Source organism: Choloepus didactylus, chromosome 7 (genome assembly GCF_015220235.1).
Source record: "Choloepus didactylus isolate mChoDid1 chromosome 7, mChoDid1.pri, whole genome shotgun sequence".
NCBI classification, from domain to species: domain Eukaryota; kingdom Metazoa; phylum Chordata; class Mammalia; order Pilosa; family Megalonychidae; genus Choloepus; species Choloepus didactylus.
Genome location: NC_051313.1, coordinates 62,228,790 through 62,253,258, shown reverse-complemented (window position 1 = coordinate 62,253,258; position 24,469 = coordinate 62,228,790). Strand labels below are relative to the sequence as shown.

Here is a 24,469-nt window from a genome sequence, read left to right as displayed (position 1 = left end):
CCAAACTGATGGCTCCTAACTTTATAAACCTAGAAAACCCAATGATAATGCTAAAACATATAAATTTCAAGTCATAAGGCAATTCTGTGACTGGGATTGTAGGACAGAACATGAAAAGGAAAACTGGGGAGAAATCTTTTAAAACTAGCAAAATACATCAATTGATAAAACCAAGTCATCACTGTTTTATATCTGTACCATGTTTTAATTCCTTAGCTTATTGGTGTCATTTATCACTTCTTGTCAGGACCCAGGTGAGGCAAAGTCAAGGTGCAGCCAGTTTCTTTTTTTAATTTGACAAATGAAGAAACCGCATCCCAGAAAGGTCACAGAAGAGGTTGAAAGAAGAGTCTGCTGTGAACTCTTAGCATCTGATTCTAAAGGCCAACCAAAAATGTTAAATGACACCCACAATTATGACTTTATATTATGAAATATACAATTTATTTACTTTATAACGGAAAATTTTGGTGGGCAGAAAGGGACTGCTAGAAGGTCAGACATACCTTACATTACACAGAAAATAACTTGCAGAAAGAAAAGAAGCAGCAGTAATTGTTTTCTTCTTGTCAGCATCTGGTCATCTATAGGATTGATTGTACTCAGAATTATAACAGATATAATATTTTCTGTAGGGAATTATACTACCATGGAAGCTAATTGCTCCGGAAGTTTTGCCCTTTCTCACATGAAATATTTAAAACCTTTCTTGATTATAACATTAGTGCTCTCTTTTTCATAATGTATACCAGCAGGTACTACAATTAACATGCACAGATGTTAGAAACTGAAATATCCATCTTTAAATTAAAAAAAAATATATAGTGAGAAGGTAAAAATAACTGAACATGCTCAACACAGTGCTAACCTTTCTGAAAGAAAGGCTTATATTATGCTAATTTAATGGGACTGTATAGGGCAAAATTAAAAACAGTCCCCCAGAAAGCATCAGTAATCTATGAAAAAGCAAGCCATACTGTAAATGGCTGTATCCTTCCAATTCAGAAACACTCAACCAGGGGCTGTCATCTCTTATCCATTTACTAAGGTACTTCTTTAATTCCAAAATTTGTACTCCACCTTTAGAGAGGAACCCCTAAATGCTCTGAAATTCTCCTACATTCTTCCCATTCACCAGCACAAAAAAGAATAACACCACCTTCATTTTACTGAGCACTGGCTTTGTGCTTCATATGCATTATCTCTTTTAATTCTCAAAACCACCCTAAGAAACAGGTACTATTTTTGTTCCCATTTTCAAATAAAGACATCCAGGTCTAGGAGAGGTGAGGTAAATAAATCAGGGTCAAAAGGTAGCTAAGCTGAGTCCCCCTTCTCCCAACGCTGTCATTTCACTTTAACTGCTGTACCATACCGTCTTTCCAAGGTTGGAGTCACCAAAGAGGAATGCAATTGGCCATCTTCACTTTCCAGAGGCTTCTGGAATGACTGCCCTTTTGACTCATCTATTTCACAAATTACATCAAACAGAAAGGCTCAGAACACTTGCAGACATTCTCGTTCTCTGGAAATGCCACAACCACTCAGTCAGTAGAATGGGGACAGCACCACCGCCAGGATCACGAAGTTAAAAATTTCCCTGTGAACACTGATGCCACCTCTCTTTGGTGTTTCTTCTAGCCACAAAGTGACACGTTATCACTTACTGTGGTTGCAAGAAACTCAGCAGCCAGAAGAAGGGGAGTTTTTGCTTGGTTAACTGTCCTTCCAACATCTGTATCTATGAAGGGTATTGCAAGATAGACACACGCTCATCCCTGCCGCCCCTTCCCCACCAACCCATCCCTACGTGAACAAAAGTTTTCCAATTCCTCCTACAAGGCCACTGAGAAATCCCTTCCTTGCTGTTCCATGAGTTTACATGAAACAAATTTCTAACAATAAGCTGAGAAGATAGATGTTGTAAAACAGCATTTCAAACAAGGCAATTACTTTTTAAAAAAAAGATCCAAAGAATCCACTGCTGCTTCTTTCATCCTTCCATCAACCCAATTTATTTATGTATAACCTGTGCCTTACTTCCTTCAGAAGGGCAAAATGCCGATAAACTATCCCATGTAGACAAACAGGCCAAAAACCTAGCTGCGTTTTGCTTCTTAAACAGAGACACATTTATTTCCCAATGCGCTACTTCCCAGACAGATGCAAAGATGTGGGCAAGCCAGTCATCAGAATTAACAAAGTGATTTTGCTTGCATTACATATTCTGATTTGTATGAACCTTACTTTTAGCCATATATAAAGGGCAAAAAATGGAAAATCTTATTCTAACCGCTACTTTTTCTGGGCCACCCACACTGCTCCACCTACCGTACAACTTCACAAGTGTAAAAAAAAAAAACCCAGCCCAGGGTTTGTCCTAACAAGGGATGCAAAGTGGCTAAAATATGTGACACTTTTTCCAGTTAGAGTTCGTACTTTCATTCTTTTTCTGCATCAGGACTTTCAGGAAAAACAACTTTGACTTATCTATGGGCATTTTCGAAGACTCTGTGTTGGTACGTCATTTATTCAGGGCTCAGACGAGCGTGAGCCCCAAAGCGCTAGCACCCTGTGCCGCAGACCACATGTCAACCAACCCCCAGCACAAAAGTGTCCCCCCAAACTTTTTCTGTAAATTTAGGCAGATGATACCTACATCATTACGTTTAGAAACAACAACAGTGTTTTCAAAGTTCTTCAAATGAACAAAAGTGCTATCAGAAGCACAGGCATTTCTAAAATAGGGCAGGCTGTCAGGAATGCTTCTGCCATCCCGAGTTCAACATGACCCGACCTAAATCTGCTTTTAGTCTGCAGTGGAACAACGTTCACCAAGGCACAGTATCCCATTGCCAGTTCCCTCCTTTTTGCACACTGCTTTGTCTTTCTTAGCCACACTTCACCACTGCACTGCCTGAAGCTTACCAGGCATTAACTCACACATGGCTATCACGGCAGATGGAAATGTCTGATATTTAGAGGCAACCACCTTGAGAGCAAATAAGAAAAAAATCAATGACAAGGATAAAGAGGATAGAGAGGAGAGTCTATTTTTAATCACTCTAGATGCTTTGTGAAAAGTTATTAAGGTCCCAGAGCACCAATTGAAAGACTTGTTCCTCTGAGCTCTCTGAAAACTACAACAGCAAACATATGCAAGTAGTGATTAATATTTAAAAGTCAGTTCAACAAGATAATTAAGACACAAAAGGAGGCAACTCTGAGAAATGCATCTTTACCTTTGTGCTTGCTCATTATCCAGAAACTAGAGGAAATGTCCTGTCATCCTCTTGCAGTTAACACACGCCCTGCAGAGCTGACACCTTCTCTTGACGACGCACGGTTTCTGAAGCAGCACGGACTAGATGGGTCAGAAAACCTTTTTTGGGTTATAATCCACTCTCATAAGAACTTCTGACTTGCGTTGTACAGACACAAGTAATTAAGTATTACCAAAAAGTGGGTCATACACCACTGAAATACAACCACACCGCCCCCAAATCAGACTCCAAATGACTGTGCTGTGACAAGGTGGGAGGGGTCTGAACACAGTGAAAGCAAAACTTTTATGTGGTGAGGAGCATTTTAGTTTTCACTGGTTTAGGTTAGAGAAAGTTATCTCAACGTCACCTACAAAGCCTTTAAGTATATTAGCACAAAACCTTAAGCATATTCATGAAATTATGGGACAAATGTTGGCTGTTAGTGTGACGGGAGATTCAGAAACAATGTCATAAACAGTCCAAGGGACAGTCTCGGGCTTGAATGACAAGCCCCATCACCCAACAGCGAACACTGTGACTCAACGAAGTAAGGCGGTCAGACCGAAACTAAAGGCAAAGAACCAAATTCTCATTATCCACAGTAGCATCTACGTCTCCAAGGGAGGATCAAAGTACTGTATACCACTTCCCCACACCTGTACTCAACTGGGGCACTAAACACAGTCACAAATATTTATCAAAGCACCCATCAACTGCTGTAGGAAGAAAGCAAACTATAGTTACCTGAGTTGAGTACACTCATTCATCTGTCACTCAAGAGCCACGGACATATTAATTCAAGTCGATACACACTGAGTCCCTATTATGTACAAAGACACAAAGGATGAAAAGCGAGGCAGCAAATCCTGGCTTCCAAGGAACTTAGAGTTTTGTACAGGCAGTCATAAGATCTGAAGACAACTAATGCTAAATACAGATCATTTTTTAAACAATCTCTTCTAGTAGCTGCTTGGATATACTTCCTATTCTGTTGACATAAGGCTTGTGAATAATGTTTCTACATTTCCCACATGAATTTTTTAACAATCCCTTTATTTTGTTCTAGGTTTTCTTTCGGATGGGAAGTCCTCCTCAATCACCTTGGCTAAGTTTCAGGATTCATCCCAAGCAAAGTCCTAGCACTCTCCCAAGGGAAGCACAGAGATGGCAAGTGTGCCCTAAAGAACTGGACCAACACGCCAGAGGAATGTGAAGAGAAGTTTCTTTGAAGGAGGAAGAAGGATGCTAAATGGAGAGAAAACCGTTGGGTTCACAGCACATGAAGGGATATATCTGAATCAAATTTTGTTACCATCAACTCTAATGTAAACTCTAAAATGAGAATTTTGTCGGAGCCCATATTATTTGGACAGTGGAAGGGGAATGGGGGGATCTGGTTACTCAACCACAGCTGTTTCTGCCAAATTACATTACATTGATTACTAATTTTTAAATAACTGGAACACAATCAGTAGACTTAATACTAAAAACACCCTGAATGTAATTAACTCTTACTTTTATGATTCCAGAGGCCCACCAGGATTCTTGCTGGGCCATTCAATAATCAGGTTTATTGATGGAGTGTAGAAATGAAAATGCCAGTTAATAGAGATTTTCACTTGAGAAAGATACTGGTGAGTCCACATAAGTGTCTGTTCTTACAAGATTTGATTTCATGTAACTTGAAGGGAGAAAAATAAGCAACATGGAGATCAATGGCCTGTAAACGGACCGCCAAAGTTAATTCTTCCTAAGCTCTGCCAACTTGGGGAATGTAATCTGTCAAGAGTACTGCTTGCAAATTTGGAATTAATTGATTAAGTGAAGAAAGTCTGGAAAAATACACAAAAGTCTGTGTTAACAGTTCATTTTTGTTGGGATAGTCGGATTATAGATAATTTATTTTCTTTTTTCTGCTTTTGTTTTTTTATAAATTATGTGGAATAAATATACATTACTTTTATAATCAGGGAAAGAAAGCTACTTCTGTTTTGATAAAAGGAAATGGTTATTCTCTGATGCTGCTCTTTCTGGTAATTAAGAACACTTAATACATGGCAACCAGTATAATACACTGGCCTGGTGATAAATAAGGCATGACACACAGGAAAAATCCACTAAAAATAAGAACTTACAGTTTCTATTTAAGCACTACAAGGACTCTAACAATTCTACTACACTGCAAATCTTTGCAAGTAATGTTCTGGGGCAGAGGAGCAGAAGTCCTTTCCTCGTCATGGTACTCTGTGTACCTTCCTGCTGCAAGAGAGCTCCAGGCACCAGATCTCACAATGATCAATTTAATAGGGGTGCCCTTGGCAGAATGTGATGCTATCTTCTGGGTAAATCATGGCTCACACAGAGGCACCACTTTGCTAGCTATGGGTGCAACAAAAAAACAGCATACAAAATACTGTCTTAAAAAAAATCAACAGACTGGCACTTATTAGAAAAATTTGATAAACTATTTGTACTACAACTGCTATAACTTGGTAAGCAGCTTTATAATATGCATAGCTAAGTGTAGACGGAGAATCACAGGGAACATCGTTTGAAATTTTTGATTTATATATTCGTTCATATTACCAAGCCGGTAACACCACCTCTACCAGTACTATTAGTACATACTCAGAGAATGCAAATTAATTTTGATAATGCCTTGAACAGGACATAATTGTGAAGCTAAATCTATTGCATGTAATTATATAATGCATTCTAAAACAAAACAAAACAGAACTGGTTTCAAATCTGTGCCAATGGACCCCCATGACTCTAATAGCTAAATGTATATGTTTATGAAATTACCTTATACTTCATGCTTAAAACCAATAATATGACAACATTTATAGTGCTTCCAAAACACAGACAGAATATCTGAAATTTAAACTCTGGCACTGGAAAGGTGGCAAAGGCTGAAACATGCACAGTTTCTCAGGAAGAATAAAAATGAATGGTACATTTTTCTACCCGAAATCAACATTTCTGGATTCTCATTAAGGCAAGAAAATAGGTACTTCAGTCTACTTAAGGGCAAGAAGATATTTTTGTTGTTTTAATTTTCCGGTTACTTGACAGCTAGAAAATGCTTTTTGCTGAAAATCTTTCCAAAGCAGTTTCCTGTTCCTAATTATAGAACATTTAACCATTCTCAGTGATTCAGCAGGTCAGTGTCAGCAGCTCCAAATATCCTCCAGGGTATATTCTACACCTTTACTAAACCAAAGTATCTTGTTTTCTGAACCTTTATCTCTGAAAAAGGGAAGTGGGATGTGTGCGGTAGGGTGGGGTGTGTGGGAGGGGGTAGGGCAGCAGGTGGGGGTGGGGTAGGGGGACGGGTTATGAGGGAGCGGGTGGGGCAGAGGGTTGTGAAGGAGGGGGTAGTGAGTGGGAAGAATGCAGATTAGTTAATTCAGTGTTCTGGTTAACTGGGCTCCAGGTAGCTAAGACATCACTAAACATGAATTCAGTGTCCTAAACCTGGATGACTGCTGATTTGATGGTTATCTGTGGGGAAAAGTCTGTGTCAGTGTGTCCATCCAAAAATTATGGTCTCTGAACTCATGTGGCTGACTTTTATTCTGATTAGCTTCCATAGCCCTGGTCATTTCAACCCAAGGCTACTAGGCTCCATTGGTATGCGTGAATGTCAGGGATGAATAAGCACTTACTTTTCTTTCCCTTAGTCTTGCTGACATGGATTTTCTTTTCTATAAAAGCCTCTACTTTCATTGTTTTGATATTTTAGCAGCTCCCCATGGCAACTGCCCCAAAAATCTCAAGTTTCTTTGTCCTGTTCTCCAAAACCCAAGTGAAAATCACGGCGAGTTTACTGCTGAGCAGGTTTGGAAAGACTGGGGTGGTGATGAGAGAGAAGAGTTATAGCTATTGAACTTTAATTCTGATGACTTCATTTTTGCCTCTTTTTTGTTTATACCTTTTCCTTAGGCCAAATATACATATTTATATCAATCATCTTGGTGTCTTAAGGAGGAGTTGGGATTATTTAGGACAGTGGTTTCTGAGCTTTTTGAAACTGAATCCTTAAGCACTGCTCTTTAGAAATTCTAATTCCTGGTCAGGGACAGGGGCAGGCCCTGAAGACAGTGAAGGAAGGAGACCAAGAAAGCAAGGCTACTAGGCCCCATGAGAATTGTTCTCCAAGGCTAGTTTCCTGGGAACACAGAATAAAAAGCAGGAATCAAAAAAACAGTCATGGACAAAGCTGGTGGGTTCAAGCCTGTGCAGCTCCCAGGTGCTCCCTAAATTGTTCTGTGAGTTCTGGGTCCAATAATAGCTCTTCCTCCTAATAGTACAGAGATTTGGTGATGGGGGATAAATTATACCTCATTTGGAGTATGTAAAACAGGCCTCATAATAATTAGAGCTACTGTAGCAGAACTATTTACTATTAATTTTCTCTCAAGGCTTTCATTTTCTCCCATGTTTGAATCTGTGGTGAGTGTATCTTCCTTGGTTACTGCCTAAAACTTCCGTCTCCACTGATCGACACCTAAGGTACGTGCCACATTTACCCACACACGCTCCGTAACACTGTACACTCTGGTGCCCTACACATGAAGTAGTTTATTAAACACAGTGCTCATTCGAGTTCGAGTCGGGAGCAGCCCGACTATAGGGGTAGAGACAGTTATACATTTCCCTTCAGTACAGGGAAGCTGATTCCTATACCTGTAAATGGTGCTTTGGTAGAGAGTACCATCGATGGCAGATTTTCCTGACGGCTTCTGACATATGTGTCTTTACCCCAATGGGAAATGCATTCCTAAGGCAGAAGTACAGCATCCTGTGGTCCCTCATCCTTGCCATCTCCTGGAGGCTGCCCACAGAGTGACAGGGATGGGATGAAGGTTGAGGGAGGTGTGTGTGACATAATTATTCTTCCTCCCCCTCACAAACTCTAACATCTCTGTCAAGCACTGACTGGCCATTCTGTAGAGCATTCTTAGAAGGAAGATGAGCCCAGGTAATCTTATCAAGACACTGTAGGCACTAGGTGACTGAGGGCTTTGCCCAGTGGCACAGAGAGTGACCCAGACACCCTGGCCATCCCTGCCAGGAGCTGGAAGTCCCAGTTCATCCCAGGAGCCACAGCAGCCTTCTTCCCTCCCCAGCTGTAGACACAAAACTGACGCAGGACGAAGGTCATCCTGTGGGAAAACCTGACATGGAAACACGGAGACTCACAGAATGCCAAAGCTGGGAAGGAGCATTAAGGAGCATTTGACCCAACACCCTTCTTTTGCTTCCTGGAGAAGATGCCTCATAAACTGATAACCTTCCTTTGACAAATGGTGTGCAGAATAACTAATTAGTGCTTCACAGAGATGGTATAGTTTGTGAGGGTGGAGTAAGAATAGCTAATGACATTACTCACTGCTGTCAATGCTAATACCAGCTCTGTTATCCTTTGGTAGCCCAGAAGACAGCTCTGGGTTATTTCTATTATAGAATTCTATCACTTCTTGTTGTATTTTTCTGATATCATCATTTTTATTTTAAACATACACATTTAAATCAATCTCCAGGATTTTTTGCTCCGTTAATATTTAGGCAAAAGATATGTTCCTTCATTACATATTTGCTTGGCACTTGATTTATTAACAATGATTATTCTCAATTCCAGAGTCTTAAAAAAAACTGTCAACCCTAAGTGCTACTTTGAATGATATTTACCATATTCAAGTAAAATGTTCTAAGTCAAAAGGATTATCTATAGGTGAAAATGCCCAGAAATTTCTCATTTACTCAGCAGCATCACTCATACTATTTTTAAACCTATAATGACTCAGTGAAACAAAAGGAAAAAAATCCTTCAAAATCCTTACAATGAAGCTTGGAAATACTGCAAAATGCATACAGGCACATATGTACACTTATGTGGATACTCAAATGCATCCAAGTGTGCATTTGTTTAGCCAAATTCTTCTATGTTTTCCTAGTAATATGGAATAAATTGTTCTTATCCTCAGCAGATAGGTGACTGGCTTGTTCCAAAGCAATTGCTATAACATGCGGATCCTCAAAATATGTCAGCCTGGAGAAACTAAAACCCACAAAAACCTAGATTTGCTGACTTGGATTATTTATTAGAGGTGTGTCTGCCTTCACACATGTGTTTTGTAAATCTAGTTACATTTAAGTATCTTATAGGAGGGATAATACTGTGATGATTCACTTTGAAAGGGAACAATATATCTCCCAACACGGGAAAAATGATTTTCTCTTTTGAGTGTATCTAAAAGCATGATAAGCACACCTGCAAAAAGGCTAGAGCTGCCATTGAGCCTAAGAACAGCACTATTAGTCACACCTGTTGAAAACCAAGGGTGAAGCCCCAGCAACCCTGGCGTAAAGCTGGCATAGAATATCATCTATTTGACTGGACCTTCAAATGTGAAGACACTGAGTGGAACTTAAAACTCTCTTTTCTGAGACATGAACCACTGTATTAAGTAAGGCATTAAATAAACTGCTATTTCATACTACAGTATACCCTGTTCTGCCTTTATCATGCATCCTTCCAAGTGACTGGACACTTGTGTTAAAGCAGATTCTCAGGCATCACCTGGGAACTTAGGAGCTCAAATTCCCAGGTCCACACCAGAGCTACCGAATCAGAAATTCTGGGTGTGAGTCCTAGCAATCTGCACATTAACAAGCCCTCCAGGTGACTGTGATGCAAGCTACACTTTGAGAATCACGAATCTGCAGATTCTATCCCTTGCTCCCTTTTTGATGATAACTCTCAAGACTCTTTGTTAAAAGAGAAGTAAGTCATGTGTGTTAGGTTATTTGTTCTTATCACCTAAAAAATGCTTATCATTGTTTAGTGTAGGAAAAGAAACCTTAGTCAAAACTTACATGTAATTTTTCCAGGGCCTGTGCTGGCTTCGAGTCTTAGGAAACAGGGAACTTGGCAAAGGGAGAAATAAGAAGGCTGCAGCAATCCATTCAGACATGGACCCCAAAGCTTTGCAGGCCAACTTCGTGACAGGTCAGTGAGCGTCCACCTAATTTAGAAGGAATAGTTGTCAATTAACGGAGTAAATTGTCCACTCCTGCTATTCCCACTACACCCCCCTTTCTGCTTTTCTTTCTTCTACAACTAACTTCCTACAGCCTCTTGACTAGTCCAGATAAACAGAGCTTAATAAAATAGCCCGTGGTGTTAAAGCCTGGCCTCAGCCCATAGGGAAGCCCTATTCCTTTAGGCAAGCTTCTCTCACAGGGGACTCTGCACCCAAAGTAGCTCAGAGAGTCATCAGTGTCTAGTCAGTCTTCACCGTCTCTTGCATCTCATGAGCATTTTATTTCAACAAATCAGAACACCTTGGTTTAAAAGATTCATGTGGCTGAAGAGATAAGAGGAAGCAAGTGATTAATTCGAGAATTCTGACTGAAATGGGATGATTCTGATGGCTCAAATGCATTTCTTTATTCATTTTTAAAAAATTTTATTTTTAAAATAATTTCAAACTTGGAGGAAAGTTGCAAAAATATTACAGAAACAATAGAACCCTAATGTATCCCCACCCAGATATCCAGATTTACCAACTATTAGCATTTTACCACATTTATTACAGCATTCTTTCTTTTTTCTTTCTTCCCATCCATCCATCCATCCATCCATCCCTTTTTTCTAAACATTTGAGATTAGTTTGCATACATCATGCAACTCGAACACTTAACACTTCTGTGCTCATGTCTTTTTTTAAAAATTAATAATATATTTTTTCTGATGATAAATTAATACATGCTTATTGCAGAACATTTGGAAAATAAAGACAAGAATAAAGAAAAAATAAAGGTCTCCTATAACCTTGCCACCGATAAGATTACTAATGATATTTTGTGGAATAGGTCCACTACCCCTTATCTGAAACTCTGGGGCCAGATATGTTTCAGAGTTCAAATTCTTGGAATTCAGAGTATTAAAGTGCATATACCATATATTACATAACACTTCATCTGGGCCTGAAGCAGCACCCCATAATAAAACAAATTGAAAATTTCTGCAGTAAAAGATATGCATATTCTTAGTAAGTGGGACAAAATAGAGACAATAAATAGCCCCACATTAGTTCAAACCAGATTTTTTTTTTTTTTTTTTAATCAAATAAGTTACAAAGAAGACTTCGTATTTGAAACTTTTGGGATTCAGAACTGGGGATAAGGAATTGTGAACCAATATTCTTTTCAGATACACAAAAATACCCAGAGTTCTTTTGCTGCTTTTTCATTTAATGTTATATGAATGTATTTTCCCAAGTTATTACAAATTTTTCAAAAACATGCTTTTTAATATTTGTGTAACATTACAGTCCATAGAAATGGGTTTTATTTATTTAACTATTTCTCTTGTGGTTACAATCATAGGTAGTTTTCATTTTTTTTTGGTTATTAAAAATGACACTTCAATAGATATACCTGAATATGAGACCATCTGTATTTCTGAACATTTTCTTAGATATATTCCTAGAAAAAGAATTATTGGGTCAAACAGTATAAACTTTAAAGGTCTTGATGACTTTCCACAAAGGCTGCACCAGCTTACACTCCTGCCAGCAGTGCAAGTGCAAGGTAAATTTGTTTAATAACCCCTTTGCCACAGCACAGCATGAAATACACTCCACCTAACACATCGTAACAAAGTTCTAATCGGTGACAACCAAACTTAAGAGATTTTACTTTTCTTCTTCTTGCACAGAAGATAGTGAACAGCTCACTGTTTTTCATATAACAAGAGAGAAATGGGATTTATGTAAATTTACATCAAATCACCTAGGTGAGATCTAAGCCAGGCAGGGAGCTGCTGCTTGCCCAGGGGGTCTGTTTAACACGGGAAGGGCTATGGGGGAGTATGAAAAAAATTCATACATGAAAATGAGAAGAAAACAACCAGCTGCTGATGATCTGTGGGTGGATAATTCAGCTTCTGGACTGCTTGCTGTCTGAGGCCTTGTGTTTCCCTTCCTTTGGGTATTTTCCCATTTCTTGGACATGTTGGTTTTCCTCAGCATGGCCATCAGAGAGCAGAAAGAGAAGATGTGACGACAAAATCAAATTAGACTGAGCTAAGAATAATAATGGCTAATCCTCATTGAGTTCTCACGTGTCAACTGTAGTGCCAAGAGTTATGCGGGCATTATCTCACTGAATGCTAAGTACACTGGTATGGAAATTGGTGGAGAGGAAGGTTGAAAAAGTATGTGCTCGCTCCTTAGTTCCCCTCCCTAATAAGTTTGGAGGAGTAGAGGTTTGGAATTTCGAAGATCTATTCAAGCCTAGTATCTCATTACCAAGATGACTCCAAGTCTGGCTTAAATCACAGACTTTGCCTTTACACTCTTTCGTTAGTGCCATCTACAGTATTTGCATGAAGTAGGGGAAATGGTAGAAAGAAAACTCAAGAAAATTCTAGCTAATAGTAAACCCTTTGAAGGTCCTATATACTGACATGAGGGAGGCTGTATCCCTTAAAGCATAATAGAGTTGAGCATCTATTTGTTCTATAACACAAGGCAGGTTATAGGCAGAGCAAGACTTGAAGACACATACATAATACAATAACACAGGCTTTTAAAAAAGACACACGAATGCATTCTTCCCAAATGTGATTACAAATCAGTACTGTTAAAGCAGGGCTCACAACCCCACATTTCTTTCCAGTTGTCGATTTTTCTAGTAATTTTTCTTTCTCTTTCCTCCTTATGTGAATTTAACCTTACAGGATAATTGGTGTAGAGAACTTCAAGATTTTCATACTCTAATAAAAGAAAATGGAAAAGATATTTCTTTGTTAAATGGAATGAAATAACCTCACTCTTCCCCTCATTTATAAACTCAATTTCTGCACCTAGTATATACTATAAAATGACAAATTAAAAGACAGAGAAGCCAAAAGTCTTCAATTTTTTTCTGCGAGTAAGCTAAATTGATCTTTCCCAACAATCTTATCTAATAGTAAGGCTGTTTCTATCAAAAATGATCAAAAGACCAAAGATGTATCAAGAAGTAGAACACTTCCTTCACTAGGTCCTCTCTGTTATTTAAGGAGCATTCTCTTGAAAATTAGGTGTCAAAGTGAGTATAAGTGCTTAAATTTGATTTCTTTTTGCCACAATCAGATACATGGTTAATCTTCTAAGCACACCAGGACAATAAGATGTGAAAAAATGAAGTGGTAATAGAGGAAATGACCCCTCAAAGACCATACTTTGTTTTTTCCCAAAGGGCCTTACTGCTTAGGGTGGAGTGGGGTGGATACAAAAAATAAACCACCACCACCACATACAATTAACAGAAGCTCTTCAGATACTCAAATTGCACAACTAGAATTTGTAAAGCTAATTACAAATTTGGATTCTCTCATTTTAAAAATATACTGGGAAGCAGCAGTTATAATGCTGAACCAAATCGTCTGTGCAATTGGCATATCATCAAAATAAAAAGGAAAAAAAAAAACCTACCCAAAACACATTGCTTGAACAAAATTGCCACTTCCAATGTCACTAAATCCAGAACTGCAAAATACCACAAGTTAAAATCTAGTAATGGCACGTGGTTACATATCTTGACATTTACAAAAGAGTTTACAGTTTTCAAAGCCCTAAGAGGCTTAGACCTTTACCACTGACGGTAGTTTTGTCATCTTGGGCTGGTCACTCATTGCCTCTGAGTTTAAAAGCTCTCACAGGTGCTTGTGAGGATTGAATGAGAATTTCAATTTAATTACGATTTTGCAAGGCGAAGAGTTATTAATACCCTTTTCACAATTAAAGAAACAGACGCAGCAAGATGTAGCAAAAAAGTGCTGAGTTAGGAGATGAGGGTTTGATTGCTGAACTGGCCACAGACCAGCTGGGTGACTCGATGGCTCTGTGGGGCTTCAGTATATGAATAAGGTGGATAAGATACTTCTTAGGTCTTCCTGAGGCCCATGGTTCTGTGAACTTGAACTTGGCCATGGTAGAGATGAGGCAGCCTTAGGAAAGACTCTCAGGAAGCAGTCCTTCCTGAGGGCTTAGAGCCGAGGCACATGTGACTACAAGGGCAGCACCCACACATCTGAGGCCTGTAGTGAGGGAGCAGGGTCCTTGAGCAGCCTCCACCCCGGGAGGGGATAGGCAACCCTTTGGTTGCTGGACTGGGAGGGAGGTTCGGGGAATCCTAGGTGAATGACTAGGTTTCTGGGATATAGGATGAAGGTACTGAAGGAGCTTGAAACAGCAGCTATTAACTGATAGAGATATTTCACTACTTTAACAGCTGGTACAGCCAAGCAAGTAAATTCCAACTGAACGTTAGTCTTGCTAACAGCCCCACTGTTGTCCAACTATCAGTTTCAAAGAGATAGCCACCTCAGTGGGCCACCTACCATTCTTGTCTGACTTCCCACAGTGTGGGGCAGGGGGGAGATGTGTATTTGCATTTTTGAATTGTGAGAGCACATCATGGCGATATGGGAATTTCACTTTAAAAAGATGGGCCTCTAGTAATGATACTCTACCAATGCCATCAAATACAATTTTCTGTGATGGTAGAAATGTTCAGAATCTGCACTGTCCAATACGGTAGCCACCAGCCACATGTGGCTATTGAGCACTTGAAATGTGGCTAGTACAACTGAGAGACTGAATTTTCAATTTTAATCAATTTAAACAGCCACACATATCTAGTGGCTACCTTATTAGACAGTGTAGCTCTAGACTACCTCATATATTATTTTTCTTGGATGTATTTCAGATCCCAAAGGCCCAAAGGGCAATAATGAACACAAGTATTTACTGACCGCCTCCCAGGAGCTGGGCACTGTTTAGTTGTCATGAAACAACGGTGAATAAGAGAGTCATGGGCACTTTCTGAACTCATGGAGTTTCTGGGTTAGATTGATTTTGGAAGACCTCACGAAACTTTGAAGTGGTTCACAAGACTGCTCTTAGGGAAAAGTGGGTGGTGAGAAGATATGGTAATGCTACACTAAGCGTGAAAGCGCTGCTTTTTCATTTCTTCATATTTACTGTTAGAGAAGCTGGGGGAAAGTTCAAAAAACAGATATTTGAATGGTTGCTATTCATTCATTTTCAAGTAAAGTAATGTATCCCAGAGATGGGAAATTATCTGTAAGTAATTCCCTCTTGCACAAACTTAAATTTACTTTAAAGAGAAAGTCAGTGGGACCTACATTCTTAAGCTAAGAAAAAGTCAATGGTATTTAATTACAGCAACAGTAATAAAAAGTACAAGTGGGTCTCCAGCTGCAGACAGTGGGCAAGGGAACATTTATACCACATAGTTGTGAAATGATCGGGTTTTCTAGAAGGTACTTCTTATATAAATAAGCCTGATTGCATTCTTTATCGCTACAGCTCAACACTTAGCTAAGATTTTCTTGGTAGCTTTAATGGGATTTGATGAGCAAAGCCCCATTTGCTTTCACCAGGAAACTACAGGTGGAGACATTTTTATCTATATCACAAAAGTAATTCCCACAACATAATTTCTAATAAACATAAATGTGGCTTAATGCTCTTCAGATCCCCAACACTGTTTCCATGACCTCCTGCTGTCAATTCTCTGTTATCCTAATCACCTCTTCCCAACTTACTGGAATTTAGAGTGAAGCAAAGAAAACAAAGCAAAACAATTCAGAATGAGTTTATGCTCTTGTCTGAACATGAACCCAGGGGTTGCCTAAACTTAAAAGGACATAATTTGGGATACAGATTTTTTAGAGCTAATTCTTTCCAGTATAATTATTATCACTTGAGGTAAAAGACCCAACAAGCAAAACAACCTGATTTTGCTCAGCATCCCAATGGGATCCTCAATGGGTGACAGTTTTTGCTCTGGATTGAGTAGAAAGTGGTCAAAAACAAAACAGGAGTTAAAAATTGAGTCCCCCAAATAAAAATTGCATTTAGAGACTATCTTCTGGTTAAAAAAAGGTCAAATGTCAAATATTCTGAGTGTCCCATGCTGTATCAAAATATTACTAAAAATGTGGTGACAGCTTTAACAATAAACATGTTAACTGTGAATGGCCCTGGAGTCTTTATTCATATTCAGAAACACTAAAAAGAGTAGTCACGCAATCGTTTCATGGCCAGAAGAGCCTTCAAAAGCAAAAGGGTCAATTGATGTTAATTTTTTGGAAATTACAGAGATTATTTTTTTTTAGAAATCTACATATCCAACAGAGTAGTTAGTCACTTCTATAAAGCAGAAGACCTTTGAATCATAGATCTTGTGGCTTTTGTGTTTTGTTCTACTGGCATGGGAAAGTGATGCAAGGAAATGTCTTTTTTTTTCCTGCAACAGAGAAAGAAGGGGTAAGGACATGTAGCCATTTAAGACAGGATGGAGAAAATTAATTAAGATATAACAACTTGAAAAGTTTCCACTTCAACATGTCAGGTGCTGGGACCAAAGTTATTCTAGGTGGAGATCCACAGCTACAGAGGCATCTAAGTGAAGTACTGTTTACCAGGGAAGGTCATTAGAGACTCAGTGCCCAGGTTTTTAAAATTGGGGGCTGGTCACGTAGGCACCCTCTGCTTAGCATGTACCCAAACTCCAGACTTCCAGATGAAAAGCAGGTGTTTGGCATAAACCACATTGTTGGTACAAACAGTTAGGCACAGTAAACCACCTTATCATTTAGAGAACAGTTGAAACACTCCGGAAATTCAAGTTCCCAGACCCTAGTTAAGGGCCAACTTTGCAAGCAGGCCTTTCCAAGGATAGCAGTCTCAGGCCTGCTGTGCTCTTTTCTGCACCCCCACCCCCACCCTGCAAACAATCCAGACTTGCACAGGACCTCAAAAATTTTAAAAAACGATCATTATCTCACCTTCCTGCTGAAAATCCCATTGCTTTTAGAATCAAGTCTGCCATCTTTGCCCCGCCCCCCCCCATACATACTACACTCTCATTCGTTACACTTCAACACCCTTTCTGTTCCCTGACTACATAAAGCCCTTTCCTGGCCACACCATTTGCCCATCTTTCTGCCTGGAATTCTCTTTCCCCTCTTTCATAGCCTTGCTGGTTGACTCTCCTTTAGATCTAGTTCAAATAGATCTAGTTCCTTTTTGACACCTTCCCTGTCCGTCCCAGTTAACATGCTCTGTCCTCTCCCCAACAGTTAGGCATCACCCCATTTGGTTCTGTCAGAGCATTTATCATAATCTGCATATTTATTTACTGTAATGTTAACTCTCTCCCCTCCATATCTATGTAAGACCCCTGGTGTCAGGGACCTGGCCTCTGTAGTTCACCACTAATTCCCAGCAGTTGGAAGAGAGCCTGGCACAAACTTGATGAATGAATGAATGAATGAATGAATGAATGAATGAATATGTGCACGAAGACCAAACAGCTGCAGGGTGGCATCAGCAGAAGGAAGCATATAGTGTGGACGGTGGAGGCATGCTGCCTGGTGGATCTGACTGCCCTCGCTGATCTTCCAGTCCTTCCAGATTTGAATCTGCTCCCAGCTTGCATGCTGCCTGGAGAGTCTGAGCACATATCTGCTCTCAGCATGCCTCTGCCATCTCCTGACATGGCCCCTTCTTCCCCCACGGAGGCTGTTTCCTGCTTCCTCACAGTGACCTCAGCTTTTCTCTCTGGATTTACAGTTTCTACAGTCCAGCCACCATCTATCTACTGTGTATAAAAATCAGTGGTGCTTAAACTTGCCATGATCCCATACCCTTTGGAGAATCAGGCACTAACAAACATGTGGCAGATCAGGTCCAGCTGGTCTTGGTGCAGCCCCTAACCCTAACATCAACCACGGAGGCTCCTCCTCCTCTCTGTCTTGTGCCACGTCACTCCTTTCTCCCACCTGCCTTATCCTCCCACTTCCAGGTTCATGGATGATTCTTGGCAAAATGAGAAAGAGAAAGAATGGGGAGCAGAGAGCAAAAGTCAGAAGCAGCAGAAGCTGGAATACGTGGACTGCGTTTGTCTGTATGTATTTTTATGCTGTTATACAGATCTTTTTTTTTTTTTTCATAGTAAGACTAACCAAAGAACAGCAGAATTAAAAAGGACCTTGCAGATCACTTAGGCCAACCTCCTCACTTTATAAGGAAGAAATCGAGGTGTGGGAAGAAGATGGAAGGAAGGAGAAAGTAGCACTTACTGAGGAGTTTCCATCTGCTTCTGTGTACAAGGTCCCAGGCCCCAAAGCCTGTGGGTGGCAGAGTTGGAACCACGCAGGTGCTGAAATGAACACATTCATTGCCACACAGGCTTCTGCCTATTATTTATATACTCTTAGCATGCACAGGAAAGGGCTTGACAGTAACACATATCATAAAGATCCTTGGAATTCTCATTTCAAAAGGTAGATTTTTCTCTATACATTACCCAATACATTTTAAAAGTATTTTCTGAATAGTAAATTCAAAATAAGATTGAAGGAAGCAAATAGCAATAATAATAATAATAATAATCATAATCATAAAGAAGGAAAAGACAGGTAGAAATAAACTTTGGGGGTTATATCTCATTTACCAAAACCCTTAACACTAATTAAATTCACTGTGAAATCCTTTTCATTGTTCCCCTAGTCTTGAAATTAGAACTGTGGGGACACTGTCACCAGAAGAAAAGATGGCTTTGGCTATTTCTCCAGGATATTTACCAACGTATCCATTTACAAAAATGTTATGCAACTCAGGACATCACAATCTTCCATGCCTCTTCCATAAAAGGACAAGTAAAAAGTATTTCTTGGAAAGACAGGCATTTATAAATGTCCAGTATCTAGATGGAGCTGTCTTAACCACTCTAATCTGTTTCTAAGCAGATTTAAAAGTGTTGGACACAGGACAAAGAAAGTCCCTTAGCTATTCAGGATTTAGTTCAACTCCACAATATATTTAGTAAGCTTTCTTTCTTTTTTCCTTTTCTTTTTGGTTTAATGACCTTAAATGTACCAACATCCTGTCTTACCTAATCCCCTAACAAGTTCTATCAAATGCCAGGACAGAATCAGACAGCACTGCAGGCAGTGAGATCATTCACTAAGAATTCAATTTTATTCCAAAAATTAGGAGTGCCAGACCATTTCACACAATCTATCACACAGCTAGAAAATTAGCCTGGCACTCTAAGAGAAACATCCAAGCCAATTTTTTAAAAAACTTCTCTCATGCCCCATGGTCCCTTTAAGAACCCAGTGATCTTCTCCCCAGAAAATAAAAATCCATAGACACAAAACATTTCCACAACAGCAAGGGTTTAAGCACCCTTTGAAACCTATCCATGGATCCCCTATGTATCCATAAACCCCAGCTTAAAATCTCCTGCCGTAAATGAACTCCAACAGAGGTTTTTTTTTTTTGTCCTCTGGCCCCTGTACTGGATCTTGGTTCCTTGAATGGTCCAGAGTGACATTATCTGCAGCCCCTTTAGTCTCTGGACGAGAAATGATTTTTCTTGTTTAGGCTTCAGGAACACTTTACCTGGTTTCTGGTCAAACTTATTGTCAACATGGCTGTACCTGTCACCAAATCAGCCAGTCGCTGTGGGAACACTCAATTCTCTCTCTGGACAATGATGTGCCTGCTCTACCCTGATGTTCTTAGGTTCTGCTCTTTAATTTGCCATCCTGGGTCCTGCTGTCCCCCTCTCTCTTCCTAACACTTTCCTTGTCAGTCCTTTGTGGCACTGTTAACAATTTAAAAAATAAACCTTTTTTCTTTACCATATAAGAAACATCACCTTTGCATTTAATTTCTTTGCCTTTTCTCCAAAGCACCCTTCAACCTTTCATACCTTTATCCCTTGGGAATAATCTGCCCACCACTCTCAGCAGCAGGCCCTGCCAGTTCTGTTCAGCCTGGGACAGGGTTTATCCTTAGAGGAAACGAGAAGTAGGAGGAGAATAAGCCTTCGAGTCAGACAGACTTGGGTTCAATCCCAATGAACTGGCTGAGTGAATTATGGCAAGTAATTTAAACTGAGTGTCAACTTCCTAATATGAAAAAGTGTTGACGGTAATACCAATTTATAGTTGTTTTCTTTTTAATTGAATGAGTTGATATATGCACAGTTCCTGAGATACAGCAGATAGCTATAAATGGTGGTTCCCATTTTTTCCCCATTCTTACTCTTCACATTTGGTATTCACCATACATTCTGCAATTTAGAAGTAATCCCCACTGCTTTTTATTAGGTAGTGAGGACCACGTTTGAAGTCTTAAGCATTTTCTTGAACAGTTTTATTGAGATGTAATTCACATACTATAAAATTCACACTTCAAAAGTGTGAAATTCAGGTTTTAGTATATTCACAAAGGTGTGCAACCATTACCACTATCTAATTTAACATTTTTATCATCTCAAAAAGAAACCCCATACCCACTGGAAATTATTCTCCATTCCTCCCTCCCTGCTAGCCCCTGGCAACCACCAATCTGCTTTCTGTCTGTGGATTTGTTTATTCTGCATATTTCTTATAAACAGAATCTCATAAGTGGCTTTTTGTGTCTGGTTTTTTTCACCTGGCATCATGTTCTCAAGGTTCATTTAGATTAAAGCATGAATATATTAGCACTTCTTTCCTTTTTAAGGCTGAATAATACTCTGTTGTATGGACATACTACATTCTGTTTATCCATTCATCAGTTGATGCACATTTGAGTTGTTTCTACTTTTGGCTCTTGTGAATAATACTGCTATAAACATTTGTCTACAATTTTCTGTGTGGTCCTATATTTTCATTTCTTTTGGGCATATTCCTAGGAGTAGAATTGTTGGGTCATATGGCAAATCTATACTTAACATTTTGAGACATGACCAAACTGTTTTCCAAAGTGGCTGCATCATTTTACATTCACACCAGAACGTAAGAGGCTTCCAATTTCTCCATATCCTCACCAACACTTGCTACTGTCTATCTTCTCTATACTAGCCATCCTTTTGGGTACTGGGTATGAAGTGGATTCTTATTGTGGTTTTCATTTGCATTTCCCTAATGACTAATGATGTTGAACATATTTTCATGTACTATCGGCCATTTGTATGTCTTCTAGGGGAGAAATGCCTATTTAAATCATTTGCTCACTTTTAAATTGGGTTATTCAAGATATGAATCATATCTTGATAGGATTGCTGGATACCGTGGGGAACAGGGAGTGAAAAGTTTAAAATATTCAATGAGTCGTTCAGTTAAAATTGGCACATTTCACTGTATTTCTAGTTTAAGTTATTAGGAAAAAAAAGCACCAAGAAACAGAAAGAATGGGGAATATCAGAAAGTAATGGAGAAAAGCGCATTTTATTTAGTGAATATCCCTTCTACTAACACCATCACTGATGACCTGTCCAGGGTGCCAGTTGCTCGTGCATTCCAGATGGAATGCTGGGGGATTCTCTGTGGTTTGTTATGACTGGTGGATCCATGGTTACTGGGCAGAGCCCTCTGCTGGCTTCAGGGCCACAGAGAGGCTGCCACCCTCCATGGAGCTGGGCTTTGGGCTGATCCTTTGAAAACTGCAAGAGGTGGTGATGTTGCTGCTGCCCAGTGACACAAATCCAGGCTTCACATGCAACAGCCTCCAGTGGGGGATAGTGGTGTGTCTACCTGTCATTGGCTTTTTGGTGGCTCTTTTATTTTTGTTCAGACTTGTGCAGTCTGTTAAAAGTCAACATTATGTAAGACATGAAAAGCAGCTTGCAGAGACACTGGTTGCACTGTTTGATGAGAAATGTCAACTCCTTGATAAGATTAGTGCTGCTCACAAGCAGAATGCAGAAACAGATCCATCTTTAGAGGATGCCAGGCTAGAGAAAGAGGCTTTACCCAGCCCTACAGACACCTACAGAAAGGAGAAGAAAACCAAAACAATGCTAATGGAGGAGTTAACTTTGCTGGTTCAACAACTAAAGGAAAAAAGATCCAAACGCTCCACACAAGAACAAGCAATGGTGGAGCTACTGAAAACAATGGAGTCCCTAGAAGAGGTTGTGAGAACCACCATAGCACAAGAACCAAACCCAGCACATGACCCCCATCCATCCCCTGGTGGCCTCTCCCCTAGGTGTGGGCCTGGGTTTTAAAGCAGGGCTGTTCGTCCATTTGGCTCAGGGTCACTAAGGCCAATGGATCCAAGTGGAGCTCCTCCGTGGGATGGACTCTTCCACTTTCAGCGGTAAATTCCTCCATGTTCAATTCTTCCTCCCATCAAACAGACCATCTGACTTCCAGGAAGACACCCAGAAATGTGTGACTTTCTCCTCACAGAAACTTTGAAATACCACTCAGCATGAAAGAAACTGCTGCCACTTAAAAGATGATACAAACTACCTTTCTAAAATGTTTATTTATATATTTATCTTATATGTTGATTATTTCTCTTTTCTCTCTATACTATATATATTATTGTAATTTGAAAATATATGCAGTTTAGCAATGAGAGACTTTTTTTAAGTCAACAGAAATATTCATTTGCCAGAGTGTGTTCCTGGCAGTCCTAAATCATAACTAAAAGTCATTTGAAATATAAAAATAAAAACAAGGGGACAAATCTCTTACAGATAAAGATAAACACACTGAGGCATTTATGACAGTTAATGTTGTATTCTAAAAGCATAAAGGTCATTTTTAAAGTGTTAAAAAAAATTGGGTTATTTGTTATTTTGAGTTGTAAGAATGCTTTATATATTCTAGGTTCAAGTCCTTGATCAGATATATGATTTGCAAATATTTTCTACCATTCTGTGGGTTGTCTTTTCATTTTCTTGATGGCATTCTTGAAGTACAAAAATTTTTAATTTTGATGAAGTACAATTTATTTTTTTCTGTTGTTGTTCATGCTTTTGGTATCAATTCTAAGAATCCTTTGCCAAATCCAAGGTCATGAAGATTTGTCCTTATGTTTTCTTCTAAAAGCCTTATAGTTTTAGCTCTTACATTTAGTTGTGATCCATTTTGAGTTAATTTTTGTATATGTTGTGAGGTCTTCCCAATTTTTTAGGTCTTTAATTTCTTTCAACAGGGTTTTGTTTTCAGTGCACAAGCTCTTCTGTTCTTTTTTTAAACATCCCTAAATATTTCATTCTTTTTGATGCCATTGTAAAGTAATTGTTTCTTAATTTCATTTTCAGAGGGTTCATTGCTAGTGTACAGAAATATAATCAATATTTGTATGTTGACCTTTTATCCTGCAACCTTACTGAACTTGTTCATCAGCGTGCATATTATGTGTGTATATTGGAGTCTTAAGTATTTTTAAGTATTTTAAAGCACAAGTAGCTCCTAGCATACAAATGCATGACTTAAATTGCACTGCAAATAGAGAGCCCACTGTGCCAGTCCCTCCTCCCCAGCACTGGGGATGCTCCTGCTTGTGGGTCACAGTCTTGGTGGCATTCCTCCTCTCACTGACAGCCCATTTAACGATTTGGAGGGATAAATTTCCGGGACTTCAGAATATATGGTAAAACGTGAACCTGTTTTCCACAGAAGTGGTGTTATAAGTAGAGGTCAGGTTCCCAGGCTATCCCCTTAAGTCTATTTAAGTGTTCATCGTTAGGTGAGGATAACCTGGGGACTGGCGTGACCCTTCTCAAGGTAGGGGAATTGATAGTTTCATTTCATTGGCAAAGCATATCCTAAGAGTTTGAATGAAACTTTACAAAAGAACCTCCCATAGGTAGAGATTCTTATGGGTTTTAACTAGACACACCTCTGCTTACCTACCCTCTTCTTTGCAACTCAGGGCAGACTCCCAATGTACATTACTCTGACGGACAGTGGTGGCTACTTTCACAAAACCTAAGAAACTTGGCATAAATCATAATTATTTTTACTAGACTATCTTTTGCTTCAGCTTTAAAAACTTATTGCCAGCCAGCCAGCCAGCCAGCGTTCAGAGACCTACTTTACATGTTGATCCATGAGTCACTGATTCGAGCATGCATTTGCTCAGAATACCCAGGCATGTGAAATGATAAAAATATCACACTTTGATTGATTCAGAAAGTTATTTTCTACCACCACGCAGTCTGAGAGTTTCTCTGCTGCCTCTGACTAATTGGGGTGGTATAGAGCCTGGAGCCAGGAACCACTGTCCCTCCTCTCAGGCACCAAGATCCCAGGGAATAAAAAACTCGCTCTCCATGGCAAAGCGTGTCCGCCTTATGCTCATCTGAGCATAATCTGGGTT

The 24,469-nt window shown here is 39.5% G+C and overlaps 1 protein-coding gene across 6 annotated transcripts in view; it reads right to left on the bottom strand.

Moving 5' to 3' along the window:
• The window catches only part of BACH2 (BTB domain and CNC homolog 2), a 365,581-nt gene that overhangs the window by 157,337 nt on the left and 183,775 nt on the right, over positions 1-24,469 (bottom strand). The window contains exons 3-4 of one of the 6 annotated variants that reach the window (XM_037842861.1): positions 10,149-10,297; positions 3,243-3,382 (exon numbers count right to left, since the gene is read on the bottom strand). The exons of 3 other annotated variants lie outside the window; for them this stretch is intronic. The gene's annotated coding sequence lies outside the window, so the exon portion shown is untranslated. Of the gene's footprint in view, positions 1-3,242; positions 3,383-10,148; positions 10,298-12,164; positions 12,269-24,469 lie in introns of those variants that run through there. 2 more of the 6 variants (XM_037842862.1, XM_037842860.1) reach the window with 2 other exon arrangements.